The sequence below is a fragment of the Teleopsis dalmanni genome, chromosome 1 (genome assembly GCF_002237135.1).
Source record: "Teleopsis dalmanni isolate 2A chromosome 1, ASM223713v2, whole genome shotgun sequence".
Taxonomy (NCBI): domain Eukaryota; kingdom Metazoa; phylum Arthropoda; class Insecta; order Diptera; family Diopsidae; genus Teleopsis; species Teleopsis dalmanni.
Genome location: NC_051846.1, coordinates 148,899,668 through 148,924,092, shown reverse-complemented (window position 1 = coordinate 148,924,092; position 24,425 = coordinate 148,899,668). Strand labels below are relative to the sequence as shown.

The window sequence follows — 24,425 nt, the reverse complement described above, 5'->3', positions numbered from 1 at the left end:
ATGAATGACAATGCTCCAGCGAAAAAGGTATTTGATGTAGCGATTAGTGGAAGAAGATGTACCTACAGACCATGTCTCAGATGAAGTGATCAAATGTGGAATGCTGTGAGCATGGTTAACGTATGAGACTGAAGAAGGTTGTGTACGCAGCAAAGACATCTGGTGAAGAGTGCTGGGACCGGTCGATACGTAGTGACGGGTTGTTATAGACAATTTAGTTAGTAAATTAAGTAAGTCAGTATTTAATATACCATTGGAGCTCCAGCTCAGAGCTATCTAAAATTCCCCAACAGAGTTTACTTGTATAGGGTTTACTTGTAGTGATTAACGCTGTCCCTTCGTTGTGAGTCAAAACCCAATTAATGTTATTTATATTATAAAATGCCTTTAAAATTTTTATTCTTTAAATATTTTTCTAAAATGGTAATGACTGCAGTTAACAAATGTTTTTGAAAGAAACAAAACAAATGTATCTATAATGCAAATACATATTACTTCCGATAAACAAGTTTAACTTATCAATCTTAATTAAATTGAAATTCAAATTGTATCTCAAACAGCTAAATAATTGATGTGTTTTTGAAAGGAAAGGCAACAAATTGTGTTTGAGCGAAATGCCTATATAAACATTACCATAGTTTAATTATAATAGACATGTCAGATTAGGTGAAGAATTTAATTATATATCGCATACTGAGCTACATGTCCGAACCGGTGAATATATTTTCAAGTTTTAGGATACATTAGTAATTCTGTGTAAATTTGCATCTTTTCACAATGCATATGTGAGTTAATAAATTTCATAAAATATTTACTAAATAAACAATTTATGTAGATACTTTAAGCACTTCTAAGCCTAATGCATCCAAAAAGCAAAATCAATTTTTGTATTGAAATATTTTTATTTAATTTTTTTTTTTTATTTAATTTAAATTTGTTACTCTTTAATTCTTAATTATTTAAAACGATATTTGAAAGCACTTAAAATAGTTGCAAATATTTCAATATAAAAAATTAATTGTGCAAATACTTCTAACATAAAACTAAAACTTGGATTTTTGTTAAAAAGTTTCAAATTTTTTACACAAAACTAATTTCCGTTCAACTTTTTTGATAATGAAACGTTGAACCAAAAATTAATATTCTCTCGGTGTTAAACTTTTTTAATTCGGAATAGTTTGATGAAAAACTTCAGCTCAAAGATTTCGAAGGATATGAAATTATCCTTATGACACAATCAAAATTAGATAATCGGATTTGAACCCCTTTATAGGTCAGTTGAAAGGAAATTGCATTGAAATAAAGGTCTGCATAAATTTAAGTTATTTTTAATATAAAAAATATGATTAATTATATTTTGGACTCCATAATATTACTATAAACTTAGTCATGTGTTTCCTTTTAACACCAGATAATATTAGTGAATTTTTGTTAAATACATAAATAACAAAAAAATAATAAAGAAGCCTTTTTATAAAAAATATATAATATTGTGAAATATTATATTAAGCCTACCACTTGCAATCCATCAAAATTATAACCGGTCTATAAACTTATTAAATAAAAATTCATATACTTCCTAAGACCACTAATGATGAGTAAGTACTTGGGAATACTCGTAACAGCATTTTATGGTTAGCCAAATTTCAACAGACTAATTAAAATTTTTGTTGTTGTTTCTGCATTACTATTGGAACCTTTCTAACTTATAAATAGTTTCTTTTATAAGAAGGCGCATCAGATTCGAAAAAAAAATTAATATTTAAAAAGATTATTATTATTATTTTAAAAATTGTGTATTCTGACTATGAGAGTAGGCCAAGGTGCTTTCATTTTTAATTAAATTTTCACCAACTTAACTTTAAGGAGAAATTTTTAAGTATCACTACTTTATGGATGTATCGCAGAAGCTACAAGTTGTTCAAAGTCAAGCTTTCCGACTCTTCAAAGTGCCATCCGCACGAATGACATGCTAAGAGACCTTGGAATAGAAACTGTAAGCGAAAACCGACAGGAACCGACAGGCTGCCTTACTTATCACTATTTAATCTCAGAATAATCACTTACCGCACGGGGCAGTATGCAGATATTAGATCAGTCATTGAATACTCACGAACCCTATGAGGAAAATACAAATTAGTCAGTGAGATGGGTGTGACTCCTCAGAAACCCTCCAGCTATTAAATTGTAAAACCGACAGGAATCGACAGGCTACCCTACTTAGCACTATTTAATCTCAGAGTCATCACTAACCGCGCGGGGTGCTACGCAGATATTCGATCAGTCATTGAATACTCACGAACCTTATGAGGAATACACAAATTAGTCAGTTAGATGGGTGGAACTCCTCAGAAACCCTCCAGTTATCAAAGGATAAAAGACACCAGATGCACTAACTCGGAATAGGCTCACTTAAGAAGAAGAAGACTCATTAGGTTCAAGAAAAAATTAATATTTAAAAAAATTATTGCTCTTATTTTTTAAAAATTCTATACTCTGACTATGATAGCAGTGCAAGCTGCTACCATTTTGAATAAAATTTTTAAATTTTCTTAACTTTAAGGAAAAACTTTAAAGTATCAAAATTTATCTTACTCCGCACAATTGGCTTGCAGAAAATCAGAATATTGGAAAAGTTTTTCTTCCCAACAAAGCATTACCAATATGAGACTGTTTAGAGATTCAGTGAAAGTACATTTTAAATAAAAAAAAATTATCGATTTACATATTTTACATGCTTCTAGTTAAAATTTTTTAAAAATTCATTAAAAAATATATATCCCACTATATAATTTACTTTAATGCTTTAATAAATAATTCATACATAAAATAAGTATGTGTCAAGTCAGAGTACATAACAGATTAAAGCAGTTATGATATATTTTTAACTATATAAATATAGTGTGTTAATACCATATGTATATTTATATATTAACAATTTTTAGTGAAATATCATGTAAATTTTGCTAATATTAAATTTTGCAAAATAAATCAATTTTATAGTCTTATCATGCAGCTACCAACAGAGAAATTTACTTTAAACACATATTCCATGAAATACATTATTATTTAAGATATTTATGTGGCAATGCGATAAATCTTTTCTAAATATCTTTTCATAATGTTAGATAATGCTTCAGCATGTCGCTCATAAATCGTCTCAAATGAGGATATTATTTTGAGACTAAAACTTCTTCATGGTAAGAAAGTAATTATGTTGATGTTACTAAAATGGGTTTCGTTAAATGTTAAATTTATATTTCAACAAATAGTCAATAGAGTTAAAAAATAAAAAGTTCATGTCATTAGTCCAATATTATGAAGTAATACATTTAATGACCAAACATTACCAATTTTACAACAAAACTTAAATTTTATTTTGAAACTCTGTTTTCAAGTCATCAACCAAAAGATACAAAAAGTATCTACAGTTTTTCAGTACACTATCGAACGATAGTTTCTTTTTTCTTTATAGAAAATTAATTTCAATCACTTCCACCAGTTTAACACTTCTGTGATGTATCAGCAAAAAACTTAGCCAAATGATTTTGAGCTACTCTTGTCTTCCAACTATTTACTATTAAAATAATTTTAGAGAAACCGAAACTAAAGGTATTCAGATAGTGTAATATATTAACTGTACGCCGAATGCATCAAAACTTCTCAAGCAACAATGGTCAATTTATTTCGATCTATTAAAAATGTATTTGACCTGCCAAAGGTTGTGATGAAACACAACTCTTCTTCTTTTGGCCAATTCTGGTTGCTTATCGTTTATTGTTTCATTGAAGCGATCGAGTTGTGAGCAATAGAGAATCAATGTAACTATTGCTCTAAGCTTCCAATCGTGTCAAACACTCAACATAACCTTGTTTGTCATCAATCCAGGTTTGAAACCGCTTATGAAGAGTATCGGTCCGCTAGGATTGACCATGATCGCTAAATTAAATTTATTTATTTAGTTATTTAAACATTATTTATCGATTGTATTTCAGCAGCATTTCAAATTTCTTTCCTTTCATTAATGCACTTAATATCCAAACATCGAAAGTCTTTAATTTTTTTTTAATGATTCCAAACTGTCATGTGGTTAATGTTTAGTGTCTCCACTATCTTCTGATTGCATGTGTGTCGATCTGACTTTACTAATAGCTGCATTGTATCAATTTATTCAGTGATTGACTAGAAGAAAAATTTCCAACCCAAACTCGTATCTTTCAAAAACTTATACACATCGTATACTCGATTCTTGCTATATTTCTGCTTTTTTGTATTTTGTGACTTCAAAAACAAATTTTTAAATAAATTTAAAATAAATTAATTATTTATAATTATTTTAAAATAAATTTAAAATAATTCAATAAATTTTAAATATTAATGTATTGAATGATATAAAAATGAAATTTAATGATTTAATTAAAAATGCATTCAATTCTGACCATTTTTTAAAACGCCTAATTATTATTTAAAATCTTATAGAAATCCTAATTTCTTTACATCAATACTTTATTTCATCGTAAATTATTCAATTAAAAAGAAAAATGCCGATATCCAGAAAAACAAATTAACGGAAATAAATAATTTTATTCATATTGATATACTTCTTCATCAAATCATAAATTTGCTTACAATTCTTCTTTGGTTTGATTGAAAAGTTCAATATAAAGTGTAGCATTCTTTGAAGTTAAATAAAATAGTTTAATACAATATAAAAAAAAAGATGTTAACTTGCTTTCATCAATATTTTGATACGTGATATAATATAATGATTCCATATTTTATATTCCTTTTTCTTGCTGGAAGTCACAAGCACGGTTGCCACTTATGGTATGTTAGTACCAAAATTGGTACTTTTTTTTCGTTTGGTACTCATGTTCAAAAAATGGTACATTTTTGACGACCCAACTTTATTGTGAATATTTCCAATTAATTTTTTTTATAAATGCAACTTTGCACTACTTTATATTTTGTTCATTTATAACACTATGAAAAACACAGGACGAAAAAATAAAAAGGTCCAAAAATATCTTTTCCGTACCAATTTTGGTACGGAAAAGATTTTTTAAGTGGCAACTCTCTTTCTCTCTCTCTCTCTCTCTCTCTCTCTCTCTCTCTCTCTCTCTCTCTCTCTCTCTCTCTCTCTCTCTCTCCCTCTCTCTCTCTCTCTTTCTCTATCTCGCTCTTTCTCTATCTCGCTCTTTCTCTATCTCGCTCTTTCTACACTTCCAACGTTAAATTTTCATCACAATTTTTTTGAGTTATTATAAATACAAAATAAACAATTGAATTATATTTTAAATTATAAATATTTCAGAAATATACAGTAATTAATTTCTGAATTTATGAACACTAAAAATAAATTTACAGAAAACATGACCATTATTTGGCAAACACCAAATTACAGTAATAAACTACTTGGTAACACCTTGTCATTCTGGTAGTGTTCATTAAGAACTGTCAAAATTTTGAATAATTAATTTTAAATCCAAAATTATTTTTATTTCCATATACAAATGAAATAAATATATGTATATTATGTTTGCACCTGTTTTAGTTAGCATTGTGGTATTGTGCTGGGTACGCATAATCTTCTTAAATCCTTGACCCATTGTTATTTTGTGCTAATAATTCAAAATTAATAACGAGTCTTTGTTTATCGAAAATGAATTTATTGTTTAACTACCGAACAATAAACGCACTCATAACTTTCAATAAATTCAATACAAAAGCCGCAATTCATCCATCATATCCCAATATTATACCATACCAGAAGTTCATCATAGTGGTACGTAGCAGATACAGGGGAGAGGCACGCATTTTATTCGACTAGTAATAAAAATCACTAACGTAAACAATTTGTACTCAGATAATGCGTCATATCATTATCTTCATTAATTATTGTTACGAGTGTGGAGGAATATGTACTAGATTGAAACGGGCACGTGCTGATGCTGATGCTGATGCTGTGCAGGAGCAACTGTTTTTTTTAATGAAAAAAAATTGGAAAAGCCGCATGAAAATGGCAACACGGGGTGGAAAAGAAAAACAACGGAAAAACAAGACAAGAACAAAGGAAAAGTTTCTATAAGCCGCAAAAAATATAAATTGTTTATTAACTCTTAACAGAACAACAAAAGAAGAAGCGGTGCAAGAGATCAGATTACATAGGATCAGTAGGAGGATATATGCATGTGTTGGGCAAAATTTTTAATTAACGCCGAGAAGAAAGCTTTTAAGTTTTAAATTAACAATGCAAATGGTTAACCAAATTTCAGGCAAATGTTTGTGCATTGTAAGGAGTACAGGAGTACAGCTCAACATATTTTGTTTAGGCATTAAAAGCTTAGCAGCGTTAAGTCCGCGCTAAGCACTTAAGAGAGAAAGCAAATGCCAGTAGCAACTGAAGGACATTTTTCCGAACACTTGTTACAATTACTTTTAAATAAATCATCAACATCATTATCATTATCATTATCATCCATATCATCAACATTATCAACATCATCATCATTATCATTAGCATTAGCATTAACGTTATTGTTGCCATTTTCGCAATAATGATACTATTTCACTTGCCATTTCTCGCCTGCAAATTAAATTTGGCTAACATTCAAAGCAAATGTTTACAGCACCCACGAGTATTTAAACAACATTGCCGCAGGGAATACAACATGATTAATTGATAAATGATAAAATCATATTCCAGCCAACATAAATTTAAGTACAATATTTTTTTTTTACTTCAAAAAGTTACAATTTACAAAGACAAACAGTAACGACAACTGAGGACCGGAGACCGGGGACCGGGTGCCGGGTGTCGGGAACCAAGGACCGAGTACGCATAACTTTGTAGATGCATGCTGCCTTGCCGCAAACACAAAGGAGCAACAATAAATGAAGGATTCCTGTGGCGTGCGCCTTAATCGATAGAACGAAGCAAGCTGCCACTCTTCATTTTAATCTATCTGCGGACTAAACTCGTATATTTTGCACAAATTTTTCGTAGCTCGCTGACGTTTAATGATGTTCCCTGTGAACGACAAGTTGCTGCTATTTTCAGGACATTGAATGAGTTGACAAAATTTTGCACATTTTGTTTATGTTTTCCCATTGTTTTATGTTTTGTGATGGTTTTCCTTTCATCCTAGCCAGTATTCGTGTTTTCTTGTTTTTCAATACCTCAAGCAACAGCTGACATATTTCGCAGGTGGACGTAATTATTTGTAAATTCAGTGTAAATTCAAATAAAACAACAAGGATTTAAACTCTCTCTTCCATCTGACATACGACAAATAATTTTAAATAAATGAATTTCATTTCTCTCCCCATCACTTTTATGGCAACTCATAAAAATTTTAATATTCATCAGGAATAATAAAAATTCATTGCCTGTCATAAATATTTTAACTTCAATACGAATTTTCACGAGGAAACAAGTATTTTATTGCTCTGATTTGCTCTAATAAAATAAATGATGAAAACCAGTGGAAATTAGATACAAATAAAGGAAGAACTCAAAATTCAATTAAAGGATTTTAAACTTCTCTCCGATAAGTGGTATTTACATCAAACAGTATTTTTATTATGACTTTTGAGTTCATACTCGTGAAGACCTGCAGGAATTGATAATTTTAATTGTACAATAGTTTTTCTTAAATATATTGAAATTATATTTTTTCTTAAATTTATTAACTGTTCATATACGACAGCTGCTATATATATTTCTGGCCTAGGCAACACTAAGTGTTGCCAGGTGCAATCTGACATTTCCATTTTTTAGCATAACATCACTCAGAACGTGTTATTATTTAATTGTTAATTGACTTGCAAAATTCATCTCTCTGTATATCATCAAAAAAAAGTCATTTCTGAGTGGTACACAACAATTTGTTGCCAGAAGTCTTCGAAGAAATTCGAAAAACGAACAAGAGAAGACGAATCATTGTTCACCATGAAAACGCGAGCTCTCACACATCGACTCAAAGCAGTGCCTTTTTGACCGGTCAAAACGTCGAATTGATGGGTCATCCGCCGTAAAACCTTGACTTGGCAACCAATGACTTCTTTTTATTCCCGCACATCAAGAAAAAAATGCGTGATCAATGATTTTTGTCGCCAAAAGACGCTGTTGAAGCGTTCGAAAACCATGTTTTGGAGGTGTCTCAATCGGAGTGGAAAAAGTGCTTCGACAATGGGTTTGAGCGTATGCAAAAGTATATAAATCAGGCTGGAGAATACTTTAAAAAACAATAAAAGAATTTTTGTTGATAAATATTCGCATTTTCATTATTAGGCCAGAAATATATATAGCAGCCACAAAAAAAAGACACACAATAACCATGATATCTCGCTAGATAGGAACGAAATAGTGTAGGAGGAGGGATGTATTTTCAATACTAATCAAGGTACAGGATATCGAAAAAAGGCACAGAATCATATAAATCACCATCCCAATTCCAACAAGCTGTTATCAGACTTTATGACCCTCTAAATCAATCGTAAATATAAAAAATTAAAGTATAAAAATTGAGATCCTCTTAGATTAGGGCTGTCCAAAGCACGATCCGATGCTAATCTTTGTGGTTTCCGCGACATGAAATTTTTCTTTGTTTTATTTTGGTTATTACATTATTTTATTTTTATGGTATCCCAAATAAGTGAATTAAAATGTTTTTAATAAATTATCACACTTCATTTTAATTTACTTAATTAACAAATATTTTAGAATACATTTCTTCGTACTACTGGTTCAAGAATTTCGTATCTAGTACCGCAAGTCATTACATTAAAAACAAAATTATGAACGTATGTAACATATTTATTTCTGCGACCTTCCAACCTATTCAGTGATTTGAATTTGAACCCTGATCTTATCTGGTCTGGAGAACCCTGCTCTTAGATAATTAATTTTGCTTTCCTTAATAATTCTTAAAAGATATCTTGCAGCAAGATATAGAGGTCCACGAGTCTCGTCCGTTACCTTATTGAAATGATAGCATCAGTTTTAATGACATCGGACTACTCTTCCATATAATGAGTTGAAAAAGCCGATCGGCAGGATGTAAATTAACATTTTTCCAATATCTGTTGTAAATACAAATTTTAACAGCTGAGAGCAAAATTTGAAATTTCATTCAAAACTATTGACTTTTTTAATATTAGATCATTCTATGAATATCCGGACGTAATCTTAGTTGACACATCAATTAATACTTGAAATTCACCAATGTTGCCTGATTCTAATACAGTATTACGAGAACCTCAAAAAAAGCTAATATGGAATGAAAATTTACCTAAGAAATTTAATCACTCAACTTATTAAACACTATCCAAAGTTTCGTGATCGGGATTCAACACAGCATTATAAGGTATAAGACAATCAATATAGAATCTAAATTTACTACAGTCATATGACCTATCATTTATAGTCAACGCTCAAAAGTTATGAACTATTTGTGTTAGATCGCTTGTGACCTCACGTTGAAACTTTCTGGACAAACTGTGTACATAACTTATGACCATAACCTTATAACCTTATATTGCGATCAGTTTAGGAAAATACTAATACATATTATTATTCCATGGCTAAAGATCCTGCATTTACACCATACTTAGAAACATAGTCTAAAAAAGGATATATTAAGTATAAAAGTTCCAACTTTGGAACTATATGAAGTAAATGTATCATACATAAGTAAACTTAGTTATCTCAGTGACTATGAAGACACCAACCGAATTAACCTACTCCGGAACACCGTGTGGTACACCACGGCTAGTTTTGAATATTTTTTAATGTGCTCAGAATATTTTATATTTTTTAGGTAAAAAGAAAGTGAGAGTAATCTATTAAATATATATTAAACTTTTCTCATTTACTTGAACTTGTTTCACTTTACTATTTACTATAGAAATTTCACCATAAAATTTCAAGTATGAAATTGTCTGGTAGTTAAAGGGTTAAGTTTGCTATTATGTATTATATTGACTAGGCTTAAAGAGACTTCGTCACGTCAATTTCTTAAGATTGCATACCTTAAGCTAAAATGGCGTTAAGTGCACATTGTTGGTATATCCAATTGGATTATCACTATTATAGTCATTATTAAGACTATTTTCTGAACTGTGTTGGTCTAAAGCTCATCTATCTTCATTGACTTGTTAATATTAATCTAAAACTTCAAATAGCCCTCCACAACCACTTCGGAAAAAATCTGACTGTGTCAAATCGGGTGCTTGCGAAGGTCAGCCATTTACCATTTTTTGAATTGTCAAGCTGTATGAGGTAATGTATCATCTTTTAAAACTTGCATATCATTTTCACCAACAATCTGCATCAAAAAATTGGTGCCCAATAACGCACCCGTTTTCTTTCATTTTTTTTGTTTTGTGTGTTGTGAGGAGGGGGTGAAGGAAAAGAATGGAGAATGCTCACGCACTGATTACAATCCTACACTGATGTAGCAGCAGGGCCTGAATGCAGGTCACACCGATGAAACGTACCTGATTCATTATTATTACTTTGCCACTGACGTCTTCGAAAAGGTATGGTCCTGTAATCATATTAGCACCGAGGTTCTATACCACATTTTCACTTTTTGACAGTAAGAAGGTGCTTTTTTTTAAAATTTAGGATGTTTTCTATGACATAAGAGTGAAAATTTACTATTCCCTTTAACATGAAATGCGCCACATCACTCATAATATTTGTTTGTTAAAAATTTTCCTGGGCTTAAGCACTTAAGACAGATGTTTTAAAGACGTACTATCATTAGTCTTTCTCACATTTCTTGTCAAAATTACAGTGTTGCCAGATGGGTACAACTAATATAACAAACCCTTTATATACATATATGTATACACTTATATTTATGCATATATAAACTTATTATTTACTTATACACTTATGTATATTATTAATCTATGTGTGCACATCGAAATACATTTCAAGTCATAAAGGGTAAATCTAGCAACAATCTGTGTCTATGCAAGTTTCTTAGTGTTTACCCTAATTGTATGAGTTTTCACTGATAGAGAAAAAAAGGATTGTAGATAAATTTAGCAACTATCAAAATAATACTGACTTTGTTCCTTCAAAATGCTCACCAAAAGCGTGGTTATAAGTTTCTTGAGTTTAGTGGAATTAAAATTGATTTATAATGAAACTATTTGTAGGTATTAAAAATACTAAAGCTTCCACAAAACCATTGTTAACTTTGCTTTTTGTTTTCATTTTACAAGTATATAGTACTGCAGCTGAAACTACTTAGCCTTTAATGAAGTTATTCTACTAACTGCTGCTTCATCTTGCTTCATCTTCAGCAAACATCTCGACTTATTATACAGACGAGTACAGACGAGTAGTTCGGAATTATTTACTTGAAATTGCTTGCTCTAGGAACAGCTTTCCTAGAACAATATTGATTTCCACTGCACTCTAGTTAAGCATTCATTGTGTATTCATTTTAAAGCATCTGCACAAATAACAATTTGAGTTTCATTGTATTTTGATAACAAAATTGAATGAAAACAGAGTCAGTCTACATCAGCAAACATCAGCTTTCAAAAGGGACGCAGTCAAAGGAAGAATAGTGGTGCACAATCGGGATGCGTCATTAAATTCGAAATGGAGAACCGTAATGAACGCCTTGAATTACATTTTACGTATGTTACGTTATGAACATAAAGTGCACAAAATCTAATTAAACCACAAAGCGAACATTTGTAACACAACAATTAATTACACTTTTTATGCACAGCATACAGCCAAAGCAATTTATTAGTACAGTAATTTGTGCGTGCGTGAAGCACAAGGATTTGATTATTTTAGTTCATTTGTGAACTATTTTTGCGGAGTATGGCGAGGTTGAGCCTCAGGTACATCCGAGCTTAATCAATGTTAAATACTTTTTGTGAATGAGGGGTGGTGTATGGGACACAGTTCGTTGACAAATGCTTCAATTTTAGTACACTAGCTGGCAAGAGTTTCAGCAGCAAACTCAGCAAACTCGAATTGACATTTTTGAAATGTGAATCTCTCACATGCGGATGCGCAATTAACATGTCAATGTGTCAGAAAGGTAATTTCTAAGCAACGTTCACACTCAAATATAATAACAGACAACAAAAATCTAACTAGACAAATGGGTACTATTACTATACCCTATACCCTGCTGCTGGTATTGTCAGAGAAATGCGGGCACTCGGCATGGAATAGGGATAGCATCAAATTCATTTTAATTGTTAGCGAATATAGCAAATAATTTTGTTGAATTTATTTGAAAATGTATTGAAATGAATAATAAAAATTCAATTAAGGTATTTAATCTAATATGCAATTAAACTCACCTTCAACTGCTGTCGTACTACATATAGGTATAGCGTGTGTACAGCGCAAGGATCAACTTTACTACTGCCGAAAGCAATTTTGCAACTCTCGTTTATACTCTGCAGGATTTTAGTACCTGACAGATGGTAAAAGTGACATTGACACTTTTATTGTAGCACATTAATTTGCTTAAAGTCTGATTTTATCTAGCGTTATACAGCCGTAAAATGGCATAATTTTGTCATGGCAACTTTGTGTGTCTGCAGTTAGTTGCCAGTACATTTTCATAATTGCTTGTCAGATGCACACACAAATTGCACAATTTGATATCAAATTTTAAGTTATTTTGTTTGCCGGATGCTGGATGCTGGATGCTACTTTCATTTTATTTGATGTATGCAAACAAAACGAAGACGTTATACATACAAAGAAAATGAAGTCAGTTAAAAAAAACCAGAAAAAAATAAATAATAAAATGAAATAAAAAATATTTTCAAAATTTATATGAACGAAATTTTGGCAATTTAAAAATTTTGTATAGTACAAACAAAAATTGTATAAACACAACTGTCTAAATATTATTTAAAACAACAAAAATATTTCTTAAGTTGAGTTCATGAATGTACTAAATGAAGGTCCACTTCTGCTTATAAAAATTCATATATGAATAATTTGTCATCTATTGAGAATATGCATCAGAAAAATAAATAATTATTTTTAAAGTATAATTCGATTTGTCATCGAACCAGCTGTATGGTCAGCCAAAAATTCAATTAATTAAAATAATTTAAAAAAAAAAAAAAAAAATAAATAAATAAATTTTTGTTGTTGTTTCACTTCTGTTCGAAAACCTCTTTATATAATTTAATAATATTCAATAACATTCAAATAAATTTAAGCGACTATTTTTCTTAACTATTTTTATAACTCATAAAATAGTTCCATAAACCTTCTCTTAAGTACAAGATAATCAGTATAAGTACAGGAGTACAGGATACAGAATAGGTGCAGGATAATCAAGAGGATAAGTAATTTCTTTAAGTATTACCCATAGGCAATACTAAATATTGCCATTGATCTGGCATTACTGTTCAAAAATAAATAGCATAAATATCATTACAACGTTTTAGTTTACGCGCGCTTATTGTGTCGTTTACATCGATTCAAAAATAACAACCAATGAATCATGGATTTGCGCCTATGAGCCTGAAATAAAATAGCAATCCACTGTTTGGGTCTTCCAAAGTACGTCATACCTGACTAAAGTTAACCGCGGAAGGAGCAAATTCAAGCAAATGGTCGCATGTTTTTTTTGGGAAGAAGTGGTCACTTCGTAGCTGTACCACTTGAGCAACGTAGAACGGTCAATTCTAAGTAATACACAACCATTTATTTACCGGAATTATTCGAAGAATTAAAGAAATTTAACCGTCGATGAAAGATCATCCTCCACCAAGACAATGCGAGCTACTACACATCAACTCAAATAAAAGAGTTTTTGAACATTCAACATAACGAACTGATGAATCATTCGCCTTACAGTCATGACTTGCCACCCAATGACTTCTTCTTGAAAAACAATAACAGTTACCACTTGAGAGCACTTCATGGAAATACCGTGATAATTTAGGCTACTTAGTCTCGATATATTTATTACCAAAAGTGGAAATCAGAGTTCCGTCAACGAATTGGTTTGTCTCGTCAATTTTTTTGAATAATTTTATTTAATGGTAAAGGATGAGAAAACTGTAATTACAGCCTGATAGTCAATTGAAAGGACTTGTACTTGAAATGGTTTGCAATTAGCCGACATACCTCCCCATAGTATTGTTCATTGTGCATAATAATTTTCCATTGGAAATATATATATAGTTATATATATATATATGTTTTAATGCATTATATTCGCATGTTTACATGAAATTATGTTTTTAAAAAATGACATCATGAATGCGAACAAATCTCAATTAATGCATGTTTTTGATTTACAATACATATATAATTCATATTTAAAAATTGTACTAGTTGTGTTAATTTACTGGTCTATATTAAATAATTGTAAATATTATTTATATATGTTGGTTGTATTATTAGCAAAACAAAACTGTTGGTTAACTAAACTTTAATATTTTTTGAACAAGGAAAGATGATAAATGCAGATTGTTATCTGTTTATAACTTCCTTTTCCATTTTCAATTGTTATTAAATTAAACTAAATTTTTTTAGTGCTAATTATTCTACAATGCTTTAAGAAATCACAATAAAATTTAAAATCAATTTCTTAACACCATAGTCCAGTATGAACCTTGGCTTTCCTCACGATCTGCCTCCATCTGTCCCTATCTTCTGCTACTCTCTTTCAGTTCAGTACTCCAATCGTTCTTGCATCGTCATACACGTTCTCATCTCATCTTGTTCTTTGCGTACCTCTGTGCCTGGTTGGTATCGGCTTTACGTTGAATATGCTGTTCGGAAAATCAATTTATTGAAATGAAAATGTTGTTATAACAGAGTTATTCAATTTAATCAACATTTTCTTAGAAGAATTCTACAAAGACAGAAAGAAACTATTTTGGAATTTAAATGAATGGCATGCTTTTCTGGTCCTTGCTTGCTAAGATTGCCGCAAAGATTGATTCTGAATCATTCCAATTCATGTCTAAGGAGAGAATAATGTTTGTTTTTGCTTTTGTCTTACAGTACAAATAAACAATAGTAGTCATTTTAATAAAAAAAAAGACGACAACGTTCCTCTGTGTCAGAATAAAATTCATTAGTTTCATTCTTTTACGATTTGCGATTTAGTTCAAATTTGAAGGTCTGGTCAAATCATATCGGATAATACATAGTTTTTTGCGTATCTTTAAGTGTAAGCCTTATAAAAACCTTTTGTAAAGTTCATATTTTTGCTGCGGAAGAATTTATAAATACATATAATATCATTCCTTTATTATTATTCCTTAAAAAACATGGCTCTGAAATAACAACACTATGATCTTAATATTTGATTTGATTTATAAGACGCTAAAGACCTTGTCCATTCCATATTAGTCACTGTTGGAACTATCTTAATATTTGTTGTTCTAAAAGTGTAACCTTTTCGAACCTGTAAATTTGTAATATTTTCGATCTGTAGCTTTCCGAACCTACAGATCAAAAAAGAATATTCTCTGACCACTAGACGCGCTGGATTCTTTATGAACATTGGTTTGCAAAAGTTTAAATTTTTGACTGCATTCGAGTGTTACTCTTTCATCCTTCCATTACATAAAATTTAACTGCTTCTAGAATTATTTCTATTAAGTATACGAAGTTTAAAGTAATGGATATATAACTGCAGTTCCATATCTATTGATGTTGAACAGCAGTATCTTTGAATATAGTAATTCTGGCCATAACATTTTTCTTTGTCTTTATTTGTTGTAATGCTCCCAATGCATGTTATTGATTATGCAAATTGTGGATCCTCAGCAAATTGAATAGGTGTAACCCTATATCCGTTGCTCATGATCTCACTTTATTCCTTAAAAACTTCGAGGTCAACCTTTAAAAAATTTATTTACAATGAACTTACTGTAAAGACTAAAACAGATATGGTAAACCAGACACAGGTCATCAGTATTGATTTTAATCCAATAAGCTTACTATTGCATTAGAAATTTTAGCTAGAATAATCGATGTAAATATTGTCCTTGGAATGGAAAGCAATCTTATGGGTTTTTGGTTATACCACTCAAAAATATCACTCCAAGCATTTGGTAATTTAATCAAAACGCCCTCACTCTTCTAACTTGGTAACTCTATGATTTCTAATATTTGTAGAATAAAAAGCAGCTATATAAGTCGTCGCTGATATTGAGATATTTCCCATGAATGTTATCATTTCCTGAGGACTTGTTGTTCTTCAGTAATGATAGTAAATATCTCAACTTGTGTTGATAACACAAAATTAATTTCTCAAAATCCGTGTATCAAATAAGTCATCTTCAATAATAATACCGTACGCACTATTAAACACTTCGGTAAAATTTTCCGCCTATCTGCGTACTTGTTTAACTCTGCTTGTAAGTGAATTATTGGTTTAGTCCTTAATAGACTTCAACTTGAAGCAATTGAAAATACAAAAGTCCTTTTCATTTATTTATTTATTTTTTTTTTGGAGAAAAAAAAATTTATATGCTTTAAGAATATTTGAATATATATACAGGTGGTTAAAAGATTATTTTTAAGGTCATTTATGAAAGAATAGTTTTGACAGTTTCGAGTTGCTTTGTCTCGAGTGCTCAAAAACTCGCTTAGCCCTTGCTTCCATTTTGACAGGTTCCAAGTTTAAAGCTTGCAAGCCAATAATTATATAAAACCAACGCATAAGTCCACAGACCATTGATGATGAAAAATTGACAAAAATCTACTACTACTTTATTTCTTCATTCCTAAGAAGAGTCTAGAGACTTAACAATTTCCCTAAACCTTCATTAGCACACTCAAAACAATATACTCTAACCATATACTAATTAATAAAACCTGATCATTTTGTTAGAAAATTATAAGCTCATGTGGTAAACAAGATATAAAGATACTCGACGCTTTGAGTCGAGCTTTAGTTAAGCTTTAGTTAAAATCCGGTCAAGTCAATTAAATTATTTTTCTGAATGCAGTGACGTCGTTCCAGGTATAATTGGTCTTTCGTATTTCTTTTTTAATCGTACGCCTTCATGTCCTAGCTGGTGCCCCAGGACATCTAAAATCTTGTGGGATCCAACAGAGAGCCTGTCAATCGATGTTATTATTTGGTCGTCTTCTTACTTTGTGTTCGATCCAGTTCTATTCACATACGATATATCTCATACGATACTTGTGATTGCATGGTGCGTGCACATAAATCATTGTTCATTGATCATTATAAAGCTCTCTAAACAGCTGTAAAATCAGTCAAAAAAATTTAATTAATTAAAATAAAACTTTTTGTCTTAAATTACACTAAATTACTCTAATTTACTCTAAAAAATCTCTTTTTTATATTTCAGTTGCCTCAGTCCGAATTAGATGGGATTGATCCAAATTTTAAGCGATTCCGTGTGGAGACTGGAGATTCGCTTGCTGAAAAAGATGAGGTAAGAAGCGAGTTATAACAAATAATGATACTTATTATATATTTAACATCTGAAAAGAACAAATGTATATATTTATATAATTTTAAATGTGTTAATAAACTTAACACTTCAAATTCAGTGCAAATTGATTCACGCTGATTAGTTGGCATCGTTGCCAGACAGCAGACGCAGTATAAAAAACCTAATTACAGTATTTTTTATAGGTTAAGACATAAAGAATGAAAATAAAATGTATCTTTATAGTATATGTGTTTTTATACTTAGCTCCAGCAGCTCAAAACAAACTCATGAAAGATTACAAGGCTACTCACTTCATGGAGTTTTATTCACAGCGTGGATATAAAAATTTTAAGAAAATTTTTAAGAAAACTCAAACAAATTTCTTAGCTCAATGAAAAATTGTCAAAACAAAGTTTATGTATTTATGTGTTTATATATTTTTTATGTATCTTTGAAATTTTTCACTTTTTCATAGTCAGAAATTCTATTATTTTTTTCAAGGAAGTGTACCATTTGGTTTCACAAGTTGCGCTGTGATTGTCACACCTTTTCAATACTTTTGGCAGTTGAAAAATATTCACAAATTTTTTATTTTCTTGTCAAAAAGTGCACAAGTGCAAAATTTCCAAAATTGAAATTTGAGGTCCCAGAAACGCACATATTGAGATACTCGAATAAATGTTCGTTATTAGTTTGTTCGGTTAAGTCTTTTTTATCATTTAAGTTTTAACTGAGTTCCTCTTGGCAATTTATTTCGTGTTTGTTTTCATAAAATTTCACAAATTGAATTTGCATGAAATTTGTGTCGAAAACTTGCAAATTTGAGTATAAAAAGAAAATAATTATATTTAAATTTTCATGAATAATTTCGGAAATGGAAATTATACTTCAGAAGTGTTAAAATGGAACTTCTTAAACGTTTTGTGCTATTTCATTTAAATTAAAAAATACAAATTGATTTTTGAAATTTCACAATAACAATAAATTGCACAATAAATTTAAAGAAAATTATTAAAAAATTGAAATTAAATAATTATTGCCTATATATGAAATTGATATAATCACCCATATATCTAATGATTAGCTATCTACATATAAACATTTCAAACTCTGTATAGACAAACGCAAATATACTGTTAATGATTTAAGGTTTCTTATTATTATATATTATCAGCTTAATTCACAACTCTATCTGAAACTCCAGAACCACATAAGATTACCTTTATGCAAATCACTTACATTCGCCTCATGCTTAAGGCAACTCAATTTACCAAAATTAAAGTATGCATAATTTTCGCATTTCAGTGTATATAACCCCATTATTTTTTATGAGGAACTACACAGGAATAATACAAAAAGAACATTTTCTAATCTTCTTAAAAATAGTTTCTATTTAAGAAGTAAGTATTATGTTATTTTAGAAAGGTATATACAAGAAAAACTTGCTGTCATTGTTACCATAACTCAAAAATAAATTCGACTTTAACTAAACGTTTGCCCAGTACTCAAGCATCTCTTTAACACTTACTGACACCAAGTAGTCCTCAAATCAATTCTCATCCTACCAAACCAGCTGGATCAGGGAACATCTTACAGTACTTGTTTCGTTTAAATTTTAAAATCAGATTACAGAGGCAATTATAATGTATAACTTCCTTTATATATATATAAATTCCTTTAACTCCTCTATGTTGCGCATAGATCCGCAACAGAATCAATTATAAGCCAGTGATTTAAGTCTTGTTTCAAGTTACATGAGCAGCCCATCTAATTCAATGAGCCCAAATCTTGCAATATAATCAAAACTTCAAAATTAGTCTTATTCGGTACCGCACTGCTTCAATACCTGCTGCACCAGTGATTCTACTAGTTAACTGTCAATTTTCTAAGTTCGACTAATTCTACTAATTTTCTACGATTTTCCGTATTACGTGGCCAACCTATCTGATACTGTGTAAGCTTTCCAATAAAACCTGTATTTATTGTTCTTATTTGATACTACCCTAGTTCTACTTCTTTCGAACCACCAATTCCCAACCAACTTTGAATTTGCTACATCTCACTAATTGAAGTTTTTGCACTACATGATCAATAAAATTTGATTCTTTAATCTCATGTCTTGTAGGAAAATTAAAATTTTACCATCTGTTCTTATTAAGTATAAGTCTACTTTTACTTGAGTCGGACCAGCACTTCCTCTGACACGCTTTCCATTTACTACGTATCACTAATTCAAGTATCCAAATTAAAATCAATATCTAAACATTTGTTCTGCTCTACACTGTTCTGGTTTTATTCTTTACGGACCAGCAACTCTCTTGATGAATTTTTAATTCCTTCCGTTTCACTAACACACTTCAGTGCGTCTGAATATGAGAGCTCGTACCTTGAAATAAAACCAAAATCTTAACATTTGTTCCTTTTCAATATTAGACAACCTCCACTCATTTGTTCCTCTTCAGTACTAGCCTACTTTCACTCATATCGAACAAGCAATTTAACTAATGAAGCTTTTATATCTTATGACCAATCCATGTAATTCTGTGAGCCCATATTTGCTAATAAAATTCAAAGCTCAAGATCTATTTTTATTAAAGTAGTTCTCTGCTTCAATTCCTGTCAGACCAAAATTTTTCTAATAAATTTTTAACTCGATATTCTCGATAACTCGAAATTAGTAAACTAATTTAAGTTTTTCCATATTTTTGAAGTTTACCATTTGTTCTTATCTGGTACTACCATACCACCATACCAGTCTAGTAATTTTTCTCAAAACAATTTCAATTCCCTATATTCTACTAATTTATCAGCTACATAACCGGTACGTCTGTTGTGTTACTTGATCTGATTCTTTGGGCCTGCATTCAATAATAAAATCAAAGCTCTAGTTCTGCTATAGTTCTGCTTTTACTAAAGTCGGACTAGTATTTCTCTCATCAAACTTCCAATCTACTGTACATAGGCGATTGATTTAGCTTTAAAATCCACGTTTCGGATCCATAGAAAAGTATTGGATTGAATATCCTTTCACTATTTTGATTTTGTTGCCCAATTCCCATCACTATAAAAGGAACTTACACTTCCGAAATAAATTTCCCATGCCACAAACTCTAAACAAGACATGTTTTGCTGCATGTGATACCATCCCCAATAGGAACCAATCATCTTCCAAATTCACATCATCACCAAAAAATATGAAGCTATAAGTCCGAAAAATTTCTCATGAAACAAATTCAAAACAAGATGTATTATCCAGCTCTTGGTGTCATTCTCTTGAAGCCACATAGCTTCCACATGTAACATTAAAGAGAGAAAAAATACCAATACCAAATACCAAAATACCAATAAAATAATTTGTCTTGCATTAAATTTTAATTATATTAATTAATAATCTGTAATTCAATAGGATAAATTTAACAAGCAAATATGTAGTTCACAAAAATTTTATATACGGGGGCGGTTTGATAAGTCAGTGACTTTTTGAAGTTCACGCGCAGTTACTCCAAATGCAACAGTGCTGCCGTCAGCTGTAATCTACCAGTGGGCAACTTTTTCATTTTGAGCAAGCTACGTCGTTCAGTTGGTGTTTGATAGCCGTTCAAAGCAGGCAACCTCATAAATTTTGACGAAAATGGAAAATAGTGAATTTCATGTGCTAATTAAGCATTACGATCCCAAATCCACGAATTGGGATACGAACTGTTTCCATCCAGCATATTCTCCAGATTTAGCTCCCTGCGACTATTTTCTGTTTCCAAACCTAAAGAAATGTCTAGGCGTTAAGAGATTTGAGTCGAATGAAGAAGTCATTATCGAAACAAACGCGTATTTTGAGAGCTTTGAGAAAATCTATTATTTGGAGGGAATAAGAAAATAAGAAAAACGCTGGACTAAATGTATCGAGTTAAAAAGTGATTATGTAGAAAAATAAAATGTTTATTTGCCGAAAAAAATTTGTTTTACTCAATAAGTCACTGACATATCAAAACGCCCTCGTTTAACTTTAGTTTTTAGTTGATTAATGCTTTGAAACCTCAGAAGATATATCCAAAAGTTAAATAATTCTTACAATTTTAACTAAATTTATTCATTTTTTTTATTAAATTTTGTATTTAGATACTTTTAAAGTATCTTATTACAAAGAAAATTGAAATCATCAAAGAAAACATAACCGCTCATCAATTTATAAAATTTTCTTTATAAATTATTTTTCAAAATACCTTTTTCCATTGATATGACTTGGAAGGTATTAAATCATCAAACAGGGAAGCAAAATTTTCATATTTGATATAAATATATAAAATAAATTGTATCTGAAAATAATTAACTTTTGATTAGAATTGCTTAAAATTAAACTTCATAAATAAAAGTTAAATAATTTAAAATCGAATGGGCATTTTTTGGACATTAGTAACATTCTGTAAATACTTGTATTTATTTTTTGTCCGAAGCCCTCAATTTAACTTATTTAGAGATAGTGTAACTCAGGTACCTTTTTGAGTTCTCTAGAGATTACTAACAAAGTTAGTTGAAATATAGTATTAGGCTCAATAATAAATTTTCTTTTTCCTTTTTTGATTGTGATTATATTAACCTAATAACCTGTAAAAAAGTACTTTAATTGCATGGCAACCCTTACTCATATGTTTGATTATTAAGATATTTCAATCAGTTAAATATTTAATATTAGATAAAAATGTAGAAGAGGTCTTAGTTTCTTTCTCTAGAGAAAGAGTTCAGCTGCATAAAATTCAGTAAAATTATTTTGCAAATTGGAATATTTTTATTGCTCATAACTTAAACGTAACTAATTACGGTAGTTTATTATTTTACCTTATCTATTCCATAGAACAAAGTGGGCTCATTAAAAACTAACCTAAAATAGACAAAAATGCTCATGTATAAACGGATGTGTGTATCTCTCGAAATGAGTCCTCAATTGCTTGGCTAATTTTTGTAACGTAGAACAAAATAAATCTGACTACATTGTGAATAAATGCTGGCGTGCTTTTGATCCATTAAGTATAAATACTTTTATTTAAAAAATGCAAAAGTTGTTAAGATAAATGGCAAGCCAACAGCTTCCTACTTTAACCTACACAGTCGACATTAGCCCAAAAGTTTCATGAAGATATGCTCGCTCGCTTACCGTTGACGTGGGCATACATGGTATACCTTATTTTGGTCCTAAAAATAAACCCCAAAGCACGTGTATGTAAAGTTGAGATTGAGATGTACCATAAGATTATGTATGAAAAAAATTTTAAGTTGAACAAAAAAGTACAAAGATTTCGTATACAATCAGAAGAACATTTATTACTTTTACATGTATTGTATATGTACGACCTACTCGTACGTCATGCAATACCGAATCTTTTATTACAGAATCTGTTGACAGAAGGACCTTTACCATTTCAAAATTAAGTAATAAAAAATTGTTGTGTGTAAAAATGGTTTTTCCTACTTCTTTACAATTTGCTATTTTGGAAACATTGTGTTTATTGTGAACAAGTGATATGTCAACAAAAATTTGTGATACTTCTAAGAAAAATTTTCTTTCACAACTTGCAGGTCTTTGGCTCGCCTAGCACACCGATATTGGAAAATCCTGAACATCAAACACGTTGGTATTTTAAATATTTCCTCGGCAGACGTAAGTATAATCTAATCAATTTTCAATAAACAACTTGTATGAATTTTATGTTAAAATTTTATTTCAATTCGAACACTTCATAATGAAAATTGCTCAAAATAAGCCAGAAAGCCGCATTGGAATTAATGCCAACAGTTAACTTTTGCACAGCAACAGTTTTTCATTGCAATTCGATACAAATGTATCGCAACACAATCTTTATTGAATTTTTCAAACGTATTTGGGTTTATCCATTGATGCCATTAACAAAATGTCAGCAATGCCTTAAATCAACTTAGATTATCTAAAATTCCACTTCCAACTGCTCTGTTTCTTGTATACATTCATCTTTCATCTTCCCTCCATCATCCCTCCATCATCACTCCATTTTTGATTTTTTTTTTTCTGTTGAGTTTTCAATTTTCAAATCCATTTTATTTTCTGCCCTCTTTTTTCATATGGCGAATTCCTGCGGAAACACCAACAACCTTAACGTGTGTAGTGCATCAGAACTATGTTGGCAACGATGCCGAGAAGAATCCTTACTTTTTATCTGTGGTTTCACATGATTCGGGCAATCAAGGTGCGCCCATGTATCGTGCAATATTGTTTCGAAAACAGGTAAGTTTCTCCTTCGCCGGCACAAGTTGGCTGAAGTTTTTCTGCTCAAGTTCCCAGAGTGCTTCCAACTTTTGTTTACCTACACGTACAGCGCATTAGGCTGCTTTAAGGATACTCGTCCCTATCAATCGGCTTAAAAAATAAAACAGATACAGATACAGATACAGATACAAATACAGCGGTTGGGCGCTTGTAAGCTTCCTTTTATTTCAGTTGTAGGGACGAGTTCTAATACACAAACTTGACACAACTAACAGCGAAAAAATGTTAAAAGCGCCTCAATTTGTTGAAAGTAGAATAAGAGTAAATAGAAACTTTTTTAGCTATAAATTTAAATTATTAAAAGCTACTGCACAAATAAAATTTATAAGTGCTCAAGTGAGAGGGGTCTGTTTTATTTTATGAATTTACGATTTTATGATTTTTAAAAAACTTTTATATTAAAATGTAGTTGCGTGTGGAATATCCAAATATTTGCATTTGCTATACAATTTGTGTTCTATTTTTTTTCTTCCATCCACGATCTATTCTTTATTAAATCATTTATTGCAATAGAATTTTCATAAATACTGAAAATAGGAAAATAAAATGGAAATCATTTCCCTTTGGTCTCAGGAGTACGACACAAAAGTGATGAAAGCAATTAGAAAAAGGAAAAATTTCTTTACAAAAAAAAAAAAATACTAATATTTTCCTTTGATTTATTCATTATTTTTCTTTTTTCATATTTTCA

General features: G+C 30.5%; 1 long non-coding RNA gene across 1 annotated transcript in view; it reads left to right on the top strand.

The window, feature by feature from the left end:
- LOC119668764 overlaps positions 1-23,086 on the top strand; it is a 25,807-nt gene extending 2,721 nt beyond the window's left edge. Inside the window, exons 2-3 of the long non-coding RNA XR_005251532.1 lie at positions 17,353-17,439; positions 23,011-23,086. This is a non-coding gene — a long non-coding RNA (uncharacterized LOC119668764). The remainder of the gene's footprint in view (positions 1-17,352; positions 17,440-23,010) is intronic.
- Positions 23,087-24,425: the final 1,339 nt, after the last annotated feature.